The sequence below is a fragment of the Dasypus novemcinctus genome, chromosome 18 (genome assembly GCF_030445035.2).
Source record: "Dasypus novemcinctus isolate mDasNov1 chromosome 18, mDasNov1.1.hap2, whole genome shotgun sequence".
In the NCBI taxonomy this organism is placed as follows: domain Eukaryota; kingdom Metazoa; phylum Chordata; class Mammalia; order Cingulata; family Dasypodidae; genus Dasypus; species Dasypus novemcinctus.
Window position 1 is genome coordinate 61,045,232 of NC_080690.1, and position 15,838 is coordinate 61,061,069.

General features: G+C 39.1%; 1 protein-coding gene across 5 annotated transcripts in view; it reads left to right on the top strand.

Annotated features, from left to right (window-relative positions):
- EGLN2 (egl-9 family hypoxia inducible factor 2) overlaps nucleotides 1-8,475 on the top strand; it is a 90,539-nt gene extending 82,064 nt beyond the window's left edge. For 3 of the 5 annotated variants that reach the window (XR_011646354.1, XR_011646356.1, XR_011646355.1), the window contains 3 exons: nucleotides 4,342-4,439; nucleotides 4,642-4,695; nucleotides 5,536-8,475. The gene's annotated coding sequence lies outside the window, so the exon portion shown is untranslated. Of the gene's footprint in view, nucleotides 1-4,341; nucleotides 4,440-4,641; nucleotides 4,696-4,837; nucleotides 4,998-5,535 lie in introns of all 5 variants that reach the window. The other 2 variants (XR_011646357.1, XR_011646358.1) reach the window with 1 other exon arrangement.
- The last annotated feature ends 7,363 nt before the right edge of the window (nucleotides 8,476-15,838 follow it).

A 15,838-nucleotide genomic window follows, 5' to 3' on the forward strand; every position in this document is an offset into this window, starting at 1 on the left:
CGCTGACAACAACAGAAGCGGACAAAGAACACACAGCAAATAGACACAGAGAACAGACAACTGGGCGGGGGGGGAAGGGTAGAGAAATAAAAATTTTAAAAAAATTAAACAAAAAATATTTTTTTAAAAATGAGGGGGTGGGGGATATAAATAAATAAATCTTTTTTAAAAATTAAAAAAGAGGGAAATTTTCAAGGTGCAATGCAAATCTGAGTTTTAAAAATTCCAATATGATTTATATTTGGCCCATACATTATTTGTAAGTATATATTTTTAAAAATTCTTTTAATTTATTTGAATTCATAGTACATCCATTTGGTTAAAAATAAATTAAACCTTATAAAAGGGTAGACAGTGAAAAATACATTTCTCTCCCACTCCTGATCCCATTTTATACATGTAAAGTACTCAGAACAGTGCAGGATATAAATAGGTACTATTTATTAGTATAACTCGGTTTCCCCCTCATGGATGCCTTAGGGCTTATAGCACATACCTTAAACATATCATAATAGACCTTCAAAATAGTATTGCACCACTTTTCATACATCAGTTTTCCTCCTTCTGGCCTGACTTTGACAAACACATAATGTCATGTGTCCACCACAGCAGCCTTCAGAATACTTTCACCAACCAATGTTTTTTGTTGTGATCTCCCTTTCCCTTCAGTTTAGGATCCAATCCAGGATCATGCATTTTATTTAGTTGTTATGTTTTTAGTCTCCTTTAGTCTAGAACAGTTTTTTAGCTTTTTTTTGTCTTTTATGACTTTGACATTTTGAAGAATATAGGCTGATTGTTTTGGAAATTGTCCAGACCTCAATTCGGATTTGTCTGCTATTTCTTTATTCATTTTTTTCCTGCCCAATTTTTAAACTTTGGAAGATGAAGATGTTTTAAGTAGACTTTGAACATGGCATTGCCTCAAGGCCCAGCCTTTGGCTTTCATGAGCTCTATGGAAGGTAGCTTTGGAGAAAACCCTTCTAAGTTTCCAGTGTCTGCTGGCTCACAGTTTCATGAGACTCTATGGCCGACCTGTCATGGACTCAAGAATTATCAAATATCCTATGGCAGTTTAGAGCTACCCCAAACTAATAGGGCATTTTTAGGTCACTTTCAGCTAGGAGTTTTTTCATCAACCTCTAGGCTTGTTCATTAACACAAACAAATAAACAAATCTTAGTTTTTGGTGTTTTTTTTTTCCCTTTTAGAAGGTACTGGGGATTGAACCTGTGACCTCATATGTGGGAACCAGGCACTCAACCATTGAGCTACATCCACTCCCCTTGTTATTCTTTTGTTAAGACAAATATTTTTTAGGTGCAGAAAAATTCACTTCTTTGGTGTATGGTTCTATGAGGTTTTAAAAAATGGGTAGATTTTTATACCTACCACCTCAGACAGTATACAGAACATTTTCAACACCCACGGAGAGGGAAGCAGACTTGGCCCAGTGGTTAGGGCATCGCCTACCACATGGGAGGTCCACGGTTCAAACCCCAGGCCTCCTTGACCTGTGTGGAGCTGGCCCATGTGCATTGTTGATGTGTGTAAGGAGTACCTTGCCACGCAGGAGTGTCCCCCACATAGGGGAGCCCCACGCGCAAGGAGTGCACCCATAAGGAGAGCCACCCAGGGTGATAGAAAGTGCAGCCTGCCTAAGAATGGTGTCACCCACATGGAGAGCTGACACAACAAGATGACACAACAAAAAGAAACACAGATCCCCATGCCGCTGACAACAACAGAAGCAGACAAAGAAGAACACACAGTGAATAGACACAGAGAACAGACAACTGGGGCGGGGGGGGGTGGGTGATGGGGGTGAAGGGGAGAGAAATAAAAAACAAAAAACAAAACAAAACAAAAAACACCCACAGAGAATTTCCTTGTGCTGCCCCTTTGAAGTTTGACATTCCTCTCACCCCTAATTCCTGGTAACCATGGATCTATTCTGTTTCAATATTTTTGCCTTTTTTAGAATGTCATGTAAATAGTATGTCATATACAGGAGATAACCTTTTGAGACTGTGTTCTTTCACTTAGTCTCATGCCTTTGAGATTCATCCAAGTTGTTATCTGCATCACTAATTTGTCCTTTTTATTGCTGAGTAGTTTCATTGTGTGAATGTTCCAGAGTTTATCTGTTCATCTCTTGAAGAACACTTGGTTTCTTCATCAGTTTCTGGTGAGTCTGAATAAAGTTGCTAAACATCCATGCACAGATTTTTGGATGAACATAAGTTTTATTTTCTAAAGGATAAACACCTACAAGTGGGATTGTTGGGTCATATGGTTAAATGAATATTTAACTTTTTAAGGAACTACCTGTTTTCTAGGTAAAAGTACCAGTTTACATTTCCACTAGCAAAATATGAGAGCACCTATTGCTCCACACCCTTGCCAGCACCAAGTATTGTCAGTATTTTTAATTTTAGTCCTTCTTATTTAGGGTACCTCATTGGAGTTTGTAATTTTGTATTTCCCTAATGGCTATGACATTAAGCATCCATTCATGTGCTTATTTGTTATCTGTATATCTTCTTTGATGAAGTGCCTGTTCAAATCTTTAGCCCATTTTTAAGAATTGAGTTTTTTTTTTAAATTGTTGAGTTTTGAGAGTTCTTTATATATGCTGGACACAAGTTCTTTGTCTAATATGTGATTTTAAAATACATTCTCCAAGCCTATGACTTAAACTTTTTTATTCTCATGATAATGTGCTTTGTAGAACAATTTTTAAAAATTTTTTTAACAAGCTTTAGATTACATAAATGTTACATAAAAAATATAGATTCCCATATACCCCACCCCCTCCCCCTCCCATACTTTGCCACATTAGCAACGTTTTTCATTAATATGGTACATTTGTTACAATTGATGAACACATATTGAAGCACTACTACTAACCATGGACCATAGTTTACATAATAGTTTATACTTTGCCCCACACAATTTTAGATGTTTTGACAAAATGAATAATGACCTATATCCATCATTGCAATGTTTTGCAAGACATTTCCAATGTCCCCAAAATGCCCCCATGTTACACATATTCTTCCCTCTCCCTTCTGCTCAGAACCTGTGGTGCCAACTGCCTTTATATCAATGATACAAGTTCTTCCATTGCTAGAATAATAAGTCTATAATAGAATAATAATGGAATAATGATAAGTCTACTTTAGTCCATGGTTCTTCTCCAGTCTTGAGGATTTTGGGATGGTGATGTCTACTCTGTTTCTGATTGAGAGAGGGGCTTAGATACCACAGGGCAGATGGATGGAACTGTCTTGCTTGCAGTTGTAGATACACTGTTTTTTGGGATGGGTGTTGTCCATTATCATCCTTTTGTTAGTTGTCAAATGAACTGAAGAGTAGGTGTTGCAACTCTGCTCAGATTCAAGGTTCTACCGGCATATCAGAGCAAATGTTTTTAATTTTGAAGAAGTTCAATTTATCCGTTTTTTTTCTTTTATAGATTACAGTTTTAGTGCTTATCTAAGAATTCTATGGTAGATTCAATAACAGCCCTCAAAACATCCAGGTCCCAACTTGGACCTCATATGGAAAAAGGATCTTTGCAGCTGTGATTAAGTGAAAGATCTTGAGATGGGGAGATTATCCTGGATTACTGGGTAGACCCTAAATGCAATTACAACTATCCTTTAAGAGAGAGGTAGAAGAAGATTTGACTTGACAGAAGATAAGAAGGTAAAGTGACCACGGAAACAGAGATTGGAGTGATGCAGTCACAAGGCAAGGGATGACACAGCCACCAGAAGGTAGAAGAGGCAAGCCATGGGTTCTCCCCTAGAGCCTCCGAAAGGACCATGGCTCTCCTGATGCTGTGATTTTGATCCTGTGAAACTGATTTCAGACTTCAGGCCTCCAGAACTGTGGGATGACAAATTTTTGTTGGTTCCACTCACAAAGATTGTGGTAATTTGTTACAGAAGCCGTGGGAAACTACTCAAATTCATTGCCTAACCCAAAGGCATGAAGCTTTTCCTGTTTCTTTCCAAGAGTTATAGATTTACCTTTTACATTTAGATCCTGCACATATTTTGCTGGATTCATATACCTAAGTATTTCATTTTAAGAACTATTGTAATCGATATTGCTTTTAAAATTTTGGTATCCAATTAATCATTAGATTCATTTTTGTATATTCATTTTATCCTGAGACTTTTCTAAACTCACTTATGAATTCTAGGAGCTTTTCTTTGTATATTCCTTGGGATTTTTCTAAGTTGACAATTATGTCGTACACCAAAGGGATGGTTTTATTTATTCCTTTCCAATCTCAAGATCTTTTTTTTTTCTTTGTGTCTGTATTGCAGTTGCAAGAACGTTGACTATGATATTGAATAGCAGTGGTTAAAATGGACATCCTTGTCTAGTTCACAATTTCAAGTGGAAAGCATTTAGTCTTTCACCAGTAAGTATGATGTTTGATTTCATAAATGCCCTTTATCAGATTGAGAAAGTTCATTTCTATTCCTAGTTTGTTCAAAGTTTTCGTTATGAATAGAGGTTGACATTTTTCAAATACTTTTTCTGCATCTACTGAGATAATGTAATTTTTCTCATTTATTCTCTTAATATGGTGAGTTCCACTGATTTTTTTTTTTTTTTTGTAGGCACCAATGATTGAACCCAGGACCTCATAAATGGAACGCATACATGGGAAGCAGGTGCTTATCCACGGAGCTATGCTTCCTTCCATTGATTTTTTTAAAAAGATGTATTCATTTCTGCCCCCCTGCACCCCCCTCCCCGTTGTCTGCTCTCTGTGTCCATTTGCTATGCATTCTTCTGTGTCTGCTTGTCTTCTAGTTAGGTGGCACTGGGGAACTGATCCTGGGACCTTCTGGAGTGGGAAAGAGGTGTTCAATCTCTTGGGCCGCCCCAGCTCCCTGGTCTGCTGCATCTCTTATTATCTTTTCTCTGTGTCCCTTTTGGTGGCATCATCTTGCTGTGCCAGCTATCCGGACAGGTGAGCACTCCTGTGTGGGCCAGCACTCTGCTTGGGTCAGCTTGCCATGTGGGCCAGCACTCTGCAGGGGCCAGCTCTTCACTTGAGCCAGCTTGCTGCACGGGTCAGCATTCTTTCACCAGGAGGCCCTGGGAATCGAACCCTGGACCTTCCATATGGTAGACAGGACCCCAATCACTTGAGCCACGTCTGCTTCCCTGGTTACTTTTTAAAATCAATTTTATTGATACATAATAAAAAGCATACAGATCATCCAAGGTGTACAATCAATGGTACTTTGTACAATCACAAAGTTGTGCATTCATCACTTCAATCATTGTTAGAGCATTTTCATTATTTCGATAATAATAATAATAAACAATAAAGCTAACAAACAGGAAATTTCCTCACCTCTCAGTCTCTCTATGCTTACCCCCTGTACATAGCTGCTGTTTCTGGCTGTTCTATCCAAAATGTATGAGCAACGGCTTTTGGTATAATTGATGGATGTAGGATGACTGAATACCTGAAAGTAACTTGTTTCTCTCCCTGTTGCTAGGATACAAAGAAAAGAATTGTATGTGAATCAGAAGGTAATGAAACACAACCCTCTCTTTGGGCCAAATTCCACTTTTGCTGGTCAAGAATATCCTGTTGAAGCAATGAACTATGAAAACCAGCTTCAACCAGTTGGCCGGACCTGCGCAGAAGCAGCCCCTTGCTGTTCTCACTTCAACTTGCTTAATTAACATAGTGAAATTCCCACCCAGGGGTGGAGTTATCCACCCCTTTCTTGATCATGCAATGTATGTGCAAGTGTGATTTCCTGAACATGCTAATCATACAATTATATAACCAGCTATGTGTGCTCATCCATATGTATAAAAACTAATGTATAATCAAAGCAAATGCTAAGTAGTAACTTGGATATCTAAGTAAGAGTGAAACTGCAGCACAGGGAGTCAGGTCTGAGTCACTTTGGACTGGCCTTGGCTCCTTACCTCTGCAAATGTAAAAAATGTGAGTTTGCCTAACTCTCATGTTGAAGTTTTCTTCATGCCATCTCTAGTTATCCAGAAAGGCCTTGCTTTGAGGCCTAACATATCACAATGTTGTAAATCCCTCATCTTAAAAATTTTAGAACAAATTCATTACTCAAAAAGAAAGACTCCACACCCCTTAGCATTCCTTCCTCAGACTTATGTAACAACTAATCTCTTTCACGGATTGTTTTTTGAACATTGAGCCAGTTTTGAATTCTTTGGCTGAACTTCACTTTGTCATCATGTATTCTTTATATATATTATGGATTTGATTTTCTAGTTTTGTTTTTGCTTTTTTTCAGTATTTTGCATCTGTTTTATGAGGTATGTTGGCCTATGGTTTTCTTTACTGTCTTTGTCTGATTTCAGTATAAGGGTGATGATGGCCTCTTAGAATGAGTTAGGGAATGCTCCCTCCTCTTCAGTCCTCTGGAAGAGATTGTGAAGGCTTGGTGTTGCCTCTTCCTTAACTGTTTGGTAGCATTCATCAGTGAAACCATCTGATCCTGCAGTTTTATTTTCAGAAGGTTTAAATTATGTATTCTATGTGTTGAATAGATATAGGACTATCCAGTTTCACATAAATATCATCTCAAAAGTACCAAATCGTATCATTTAAACCATCTAAATCCGGTGTAGGTGAGACTCCTAGACACACTTCCTTTCCATCTGTGGATTTGTAAGACAAACAAAAAAACCCAAAATACAGAAGTGATTTTCTCCCAATGTACATGTGGTTGCGGTGTGACAGGCAAAGGGTGATAGCTACAGACATTCTGATTCAAAAAGAAGGGAGTCGAAAGTAAAAGGAGTCACCAATTTAAAAGTTTGGAAATTCAACTGGGAAAATTTCAGCTGGAGTTATTAGATTAGATTTCATTGCCTGGGAATTACCCTCTGACTTCTTGGTTCTGTCCTCTGAGTAATCCATCAATTTTCATGAAATTACCATGTGTTTACCACTGAGAAGTTTCATTAGGCTGTTTCCCAACATTAGAATTTGGGGGATTCAGTAACCTTTAATTTTGTACTTTCTCCATACCTTTCAGGGTGTTTCTACTGATATAACATTCTAAAAAATTTTGTGGTGTCCTGTGAATGTCAAGCAGATTCACTCATTAAACAAATTCCATGTCCACAAATCTTTTTAAAAAATAATCGCTTCTGTACCCTCTGGCTTCTGTGGAGATGACTGAGGAACAATGCTCTTAAGTTTCCTGGAGGCCCTACGGTTTGGTTGAGAAGATCTATGAGGAATTCCTTTAAATTCTTGGAAGATCTTTTGTGTGAATAACTCCTCAGAACTTTGGATCTTTGAAAAATTTCAGCCGAGGGTTGTACAGTGATACCCTGAGCTTTTTCCTTGTGCCTTACTTTCAGCAGCTCATTCAGCAGCTGTTTCTGAATTTTAGTATTTTTTGCTAACTGGAAGAGAAATTTCCAAAACATCAAATCTTGGTTCCTTTTTGCTTAAGAATTCTTTCCTCAATTTATTTCTCTCTTCTCACATTTTACTATAAGCAGCAAGAAGAAACTAAGCTTCATCTTTAACCCTTTGTTGGAAGTTGTGTCGACTAAATATCTAAGTTGGTCACTTATAAGTTCTGCTTTCCACATAATTGAAGGCAATGAGTTTGCTAAGTTTCTGCCATTATATAATGAGGACCCTCCTTCCTCTAGTTTCTAATAACATGTGCCTCACTTCCTTCTGAGCCCTCAATGGCAGCATCTTCTGAGTCCAGATTTCTACTAACAGCCTTTTCTACTAATAGCCTTTCTCTATCATGCTTCTCACAGTTTTTCCAGCCTCCACCTGCTGCCTGATTTCACAGCTGCTCCCAGATTGTAGGTTTTTTTTAAATGGCAGCACCCCACTTCCAAGTACCAAAATGTCTATTAGTTTTGGAGGAAGAAGAAAGTTGTAGATATCATCTATGACAACATGACCAGTTGAGGAAATGAGGACTGCAATAGTTATTCAAATGTTCATCTTTATACGAATATTTGTCTGTGTATATACCAAGTATTTTTGTTTTCTTCCCTCTGCTATATCCTTGTCATCTAAATTAAGATATGTTAATAATGGTTAACTTTATATCTCAGTATTTGAGTTACAGCATATTAAAGGCTAAGAGTGGATATCACCCCAAGGACTTTATATCCCCTTCTGTGGAAAGAGTTGGTATGTTTTTAGTTGTGGGATAGCTATATTAGGCAAAACTAGGCAAAACTATGATTTCATTATTGCCTTTATTTGGAGATTAAGTATGATTTAAGGAGTTATGTATGGGTGCCAAGTTGACAAGGAATGAACTGTGATCTTTTTTATGTGTTAACTTGGCTAGGTTATAGTCCCCAGTTATTCAAATACTAATTTAGAAGTTGCTTGAAGGTATTTTGCAGATGTAGTTAGAGTCTCTAATAAATTGACTTTAAATTAAAGGGATTATCCTGGATAATCTGGGTTGGCCTGATTGAACCAGCTAAAAAGTTCTTAAAAGCAAGACTGAGGTTTCTCTGAGAGAACTTCTGCCTGTGGACGACAGCATAAGTCCATGCCCATGGGCTAGAGCTTGCCTGTGATCCTCCCTTTCAGACCACCGAGCCTACAGCTTTTGACTGGCTTACCCAGTCCCCACAATCACATAAGTCAAAAGTCAACTCCTTGTGATAAATCTATCTTCTTCTTCTTTCTTTCTTTCTTTCTTTCTTTCTCTTTCTTTCTTTCTTTCTTTCTTTCTTTCTTTCTTTCTTTCTTTCTTTCTTTCTTTCTTTCTTTCTTTCTTTCTTTCTTTCTTTCTTTCTTTCTTTCTTTCTTTCTTTCTTTCTTTCTTTCTTTCTTTCTTTCTTTCTTTCTTTCTTTCTTTCTTTCTTTCTCTCTTTCTTTCTCTCTTTCTTTCTTTCTTTCTCTCTTTCTTTCTCTCTCTCTTTCTTTCTCTCTCTCTTTCTTTCTCTCTCTCTTTCTCTCTTTCTTAATATATCCTACTCATTCTGCTCATCTTGACTGATACACTATGGTAGTAGAGACGGAGGCTATGAATGGGCCCAACAACATGGACTCTCACTATTCTTAAAGAAGAAATAAACTGGACCCTTTTTATTGTGGAACGGCCAGTAGTTTATCCTCACATGGATAGTTCCTTCAGAGCATCAGCTAGCATCACTATACAGGGGCTTATGGAATGCTTGATCCTCAGGCATCAAATCCCAGACAATGTAAGACCAGAGGACCCACTGCACCAGAGGACCCACTGTATCACAAAGAAGGGGTGGATGTGAACCAAACCAAGGGATCCACTGGTTGGATCACATTCCACACCATCTAGAAGCAGCTGCTCTGATAGACCATTGGAATGGCTTACTGAAGGCACAGCTGAAGCATCAGCTTGAATGCAATTCTCTGTAAGAGTGGGATGCTGTCTTTCAGGACTCAGTACCTACACTAAATCAGAGACCTCTATATTGTACTATGTTCTCAATTAAAAGCATACATACGTCTAGGAACCAAAGCAGGAGTGGCTCTATACAATCACTCTCATGACCCTCTTGAGGATTTTGCCCTTCCTGTCCCTGAAACTATTGGTTGTTCTGCATGATTGAAAGTCTTTGTCCCCAAAGGGAGTGCATTCTTACCAGGGTACACAGCAAGGGTCTTTGAACTAAAAGCTATGCTGCCCCTTGAGTACTTTAGACTTTGTCCAGGGATTAGCAGGTTTACCCTGGTTAGCATGAACAGGTAGGGCTGCTTTTACACAAAGGAAGCATGGAAGAATATGCATGAAACTCAGATTCATTTTGGCACTTCTAGGTACTTTCTTGTCTTATTGTAACAATGAATGGACATGTATAGGAACACTGGTCTGTGAAGACTAAGCCCATTGGGGGCTCAGACTCCACAAAATGAAAGTATAGGTCATACAACCGGGTAAGCAACTGAGACCTGTTGAGGTGGTAACTGATGGTGGGAGAATTTAGAATACATTGTGGAGGAGGGGGGAAATGAGCACCAGTTTAATCCCTGAGACCAACTGCAGTGCTGGGGGGCTGTAACTCATTCCACAAATATCCCTTTTCTAGATTTTCCCTCGGAAAGAGAGACCCATGGGAACCAAGGAGGAGCTGCTTCCTAAATATGCATTTAGAAGTGGATCTCTGCAGCTCACAGAGTATGATGTGGTAGCCATAGAAGTGCACTACTCAGCTCTCCCTTAAAAAAAAAAACAACTTGCTGTGAAGAGCATAGTTGCTGCAAGCCCCCAGCTGCCACACCTTCTGATTTCCTAAGGCATTCATGCTGACTCTGTACACTTTTTGCAACTTCTTGTGAATGTATAATTATTTAAAAATGAAAAAGGGGCGTGACAGCAGATGGTATGAATGAGACGGTGAAGTGAGATACTCCCCATAGAAGTTTTAAACAACAAGCGAAAACAGGCAGACCTATCTTTCTTAGAGCTCCAGAGAACAGTTAAAGGATTGGAATAACTGGGCAAGCACTGAATCAAGAAAAAGGCAGGGAAGTGGACTTGGCTCAAAGGTTAGAGTGTCCGCCTACCACATGCGAGGTTCAAGGTTCAAACCCAGGGCCTCCTTGACCCACGCGGAGCTGGCCCACGTGCAGTGCTGATGCTCACAAGGAGTGTCGTGCCATGCAGGGGTGTCCGCTGTGTAGGGGAGCCCCACATGCAAGGAGTGAGCCCTGTAGGGAATGCCACCCGGCGTGAAAGAGAGTGGCGCCACACATACGGAAAGCTGATGCAGCAAGATGATGCAACAAAAAGAGACAGATTCCCGGTGCCGCTGATAAGGATAGAAGCGGTCACAGAAGAACACACAGCGAATGGACACAGAGAGCAGACAACTGGGGCTGGTGGGGTGGGGGAAGGGGAGAGAAATAAATAACAAAAGGAAAAAAAAAAAGAAAAAGGCACCTTAAAAATGGTAGGAAGATGTCATGACACTGCTGCTGGTCTTTCTACTGCCCCCTCCCCAGCTTGTTGTGGAGGCAGACTGTGCTCTCAGGGCAGGTCCCTGGTTCCACTCTGGAGAAAGCAAAGTCACGCTAATGCACATACTATATCAGCCTGAAGGACTGAACCAGGACACTTGTCGTGGGTTCACCATCCCAGATCCCAGAACTTGCCCAGCAAATGGAGGTGTCCTGCAGGGAAGATGATATGCCATAAGAAAGCAGTCAAGCCACAGCTCCCTGGGCAAAGGATTATTGGCTTTAAGACATACAGTATAGCACCTGGGACCAGGAGAAAAGACCATTTCTTTGGGGAAGAGGAGACATTTGGATCTATGTAAACATGGGAACTCGTAAGACCTTGTGTATATGCTTAGGACAAGATGCATGCTTAGAAAAGGCTGGGAGGACCTATGCTTTCTTTTCAGGATGCTCTGTAGACCCATTGTTATGATGGCTAAGCTCTGGAGAGTACTCATGTTAATCTGCAAAGACTGGGAAAGGCGATTTCTTTGCACTGGATAGAAGCTTAAAGAAAAGATACCTCAGTGACTAAATTCCAGATATAATACATTAAATATTAAAACAGTCACTGTGCAACAAAAGGCTACAAAGGCATTCAAAGAAATAGAAAATGATGGCCCATGCAAAGGAACAAGAAAGAGCACTAGAAATAATCAACAAGGAATATCAGACTTTGGACATGCCAGACCAAATTGTCTTACATATGCTCAAAGAGCTAAAAGAAAACATGGACAAAGAACTAAAGGAAATCAGGAAAATGACAGATGACCACAAAGAGAATTTCAAGGAAGAGATAAGAACCATAAAAAGGAACCAAACACAAATACTGAGGCTGAAAACCACAGTGACTGAAATAAAAAATTTCCTGATTGGGGAAGGTGCTCAACAGGATATTGGAGCTGGCAGTATAAAGAATGAGTGAATTTGAAGACAAGACAACTGCAATTATTCAGTCTGAGGAGCAGAAAGAAAAAAAGAATGAAGAAATGCGAATAGAGCCTAAGAGACCTGAGGGAGACCATCAAGCATACCAAAATACGCTTGAAAGTGAAGAGGAGAGAATGGGGCAGAAATATTTCATAACTGACTACAAAGTCACAGTAATTAAAGCAATGTAAATAAGGTGGGTGGGGGAAAATATACCAGATGATATGGGTTATAGTTAATAGTAATATTTTGAGGATGTTCTTTCATAATTTGTAGCAAATGTTTCTCAACAATGCAACAATGCAACAATGCAACAATGGTGGTGGGGTGATGTATGGGAACCCTGTGTGATGTTCTGCATGCTTGTTTTATAAGTTCGCAACTTTTACTATACACTTATTGTTTATATATGGTCATGTATGAATTATATTCTTCAATGAAAATAAATCAATGTTCTAATGGCATAAAGGTAGACAGGCAAACTAATAAAATAAAAATGAGAGTCCAAAATGAACCCTCACATCAATGATCAACTGATGTTTAAAAAAGAGTGCCAAAAACATTAAATGGAGAAAGAATATTCTCTTCAGTGCATGGAGCTAGAAAGCCAGATGTTCATATTCAAAAGCATGAAGTTGAACTTCTACCTCACACAATATACAAAATTAAGACCTAAACATAAGAGTGAAAATAATAAATACTCTTAGATATGACACCAAAGGCCTGAGCAACAAGAGCAGCCAAATGAACTTTTCTCTTATTTTCAATATTGATTTGGTTATTCAGGGCCCTTTACAATTCCATTTGAATGTGAGGATTAGATTTGCCATTTCTGCAAAAAGGCAGCTAGTGTTTTGATAGGTATTACATTGAATTGGTATATTGCTTTGGATAATATTGACATCTTAACATTATTAAATCTTCCTATCCAAGGAAAGAGATATCCTGCCATTTATTTAATCTTCCTTAATTTCTTTCAGCAGTGTTTTGTAGCTTTCAGTGTACAAGTCCTTCACCTCATTGGTTAAATTTATTCCTAGATATTTTATTCATATAGATGCTATTGTAAATGGAATTTTCATAATTTCCATTTCAGATTGTTGTTGAGGACTTTTGCATCTATATTCATGAAGAATATTGGTCTGCAATTTCATTTTCTTGTGATATCTTTACCTGGTTTTGATATCAGGGGTAATGTTGGCCTCATCTAATGAATTAGTTTTCTCTCCTTTTATTATTTTAGATGAGTTTCAGAAGGATTGGTGTTAATTCTTTGAATGTTTGGTAGAATTCACCAGTTAAACATTTAGTCCTGGACTTTTCTTTGTTGGGAGGTTTTTTGTTTTTAATTAATTAATTGAATTATATCACTCATACATAAACATACATAACCAATAAGTATATAATAATAGTTGTGAACTTACAAAACAAATACATGTAACATCATACAGGACTCTCATAACTCACCCTACCACCAGTAACTTGCATTGTTGTTAACCTTTTAAACTAATGATTAAAGAGCATTGTCAAAATAGTACTACTAACCAAAGTATTTTTCCCCCAACCCACCCTATTATTATCTTTATATCATTTATATATGAACATACATAAACAATTAAGTGTATAGTAAAAGTTGTGAACTTACAAAGCAAACATGCATAACATCATACAGGGGTCCCATACATCAACCTTCCACTAACACCTTGCATTGTCATCAGACGTTTTTTCACAAATTATGAAATATTGTCAAAATCTTACTAATCAAAGTCCTTATCTTACATTTGGTGTGTTTTCCCCCCAACCAACCATACTATTATTTTTAAAATATATTTTTTATGACACGAGTTATAAACCTATAAAACAATCATGCACATGTGCAGAATTCCAAACAACACCTCTCCATCAACACACCACACTGTGGTGGAACATTTGCTACAGATAAGATAATATCATCTGATTGTTACCATGTCCATAGTGCACATTTGTTTCGCAGTTTCCATACTGCCTCATTATCAACACAGTACATCTTTGACATAGATGCAAGAATATTATATTATTACTGCTAACCACAGTCCATAGGTCACTCCAGCTGTAGTTTTCCTATGCTTTTCCACATTCTGTTAGGAGGTTTTTGATTACTGCTTTAATCTCCTTACTGTTTGGACTTCCAGGAAGATGGTGGACTAGAAAGACATGGGACTCTCTTCCTCAGAAAAATAGTTGGAGAACAGGCTAAAACAGCCTAGAAAAAGATCTTTTAAGGTTTAGGACACCAGGCGAAGGCTGGACACCACCCAGAGAAGAGAGGGATAAAGGAGGGAAATTGCCATGAACTGTGAGTTGAAACCAGAGGCTGCTGCTGCCAGCACAATTCCCCCACACCAAAGAGCTTTAGAAGTCTTGGGCCTCTGCGTCTGCAACTACAGACAAAGGGGACTCCAAGGATCTACTGCCCCAGGAAAGGGGAGAGACGGGGACACAGCCTGAGGCTGACTCAGCTTCGGACCCACAGATTTGGTCTGCGGTGTCCCAGGAGCCCTTCTAGGCTGGTGGGGCTGCACCACTGCTTGCCTTGGAGCCAGCAAGGGGCTAAATATATACAACCTACCAATCTCTTCCTCTACTAACTGTGACTGACTGTTGAGGACCCAGAAGGAAGTGGAAATATTACCACCTTGGGAAAAGGGAGGAGCTGCCAGAGAAGCCTAGAGAACAATCGCAGAGAAAATTTGAATTACAATGCTCATAGCATCCAGACAGGCAACTCTATCACAGTGATCCAGGTCTGTGTTGCAGCAGATACATGCCAACCAGGCACTGAACTGAGAGTGGTCAAAGAGCGCCATCTGCTGGCAGATGCAGGGAATGCACACAAGAAAATTAAAAATTAGGAGAGGCTCTTTCTGGTCTCTATAGTCTCCCTTCCCAAGGCATTAGGAGGTGACTCTGCAACCAATTACTGGGTCCAGTACCCAGTTTAGAGCAACTAGCAGGACAATCCTAACCATCCAGACTGAGTCAAGAAACAAAGAGCAGTGATAACATACAGCCTCCTGCCACTAAATCCCTACAAAAGAGAAAGAAATTGAGCATCTGTGTAAACTACATCCTAATCAGATGCCTAGATATCAGGAAAAAATTATGAGCCATACTAGGAAAATAGAAGACATGGTCCAAGAAAAGGAATATGTCAAAGCTCCAGAAGAGATGCCAAATTTAAGAGAACTAATCAGTGAGATACGCACAAATTTCCAAAATCAAATTAATGAGTTGAAAGACAATATGGGGAAGCAGACTTGGCCCAGTGGATAGGCATCTGTCTACCACATGGGAGGTCCTTGGTTCAAACCCCAGGCCTCCTTGACTCGTGTGGAGCTGGCCCATGCGCAGCTGATGTGCACAAGGAGTGCCCTGCCATGCAGGGGTGTCCCCCAAGTAGGGAAGCCCCAAGCGCAAGGAGTGCACCCCATAAGAAGAGCCACTCAGCTTGAAAGAAAGTGCAGCCTGTCCAGGAATGGCGTTGCATTCACGGAGAGCTGACACAACAAGATGATGCAACAAAAAGAAACACAGATTCCCATGCCGCTGACAACAACAGAAGCAGACAAAGAAGAACACACAGCAAATGGACACAGACAGCAGACAACAGGTGGGTTGGGGGAAAGGGGAGATAAATAAATAAAAAATAAATCTTAAAAAAAAAAAGAAAGACAATATGGCCAAAGAGATAAATGACAGAGCAAGCACAAAGAAGAATTTTAAATCCTGAAAAGAAAAGTAACAGAGCTCATGGAAATGAAAGATAATGGTGAGATCAATAACACATTTTTAATGTAATGTTCTTTGTGATTTATTAACTTTAATTAAAAAAAGTGTAAAAAAAGTTAAAAAAATATATT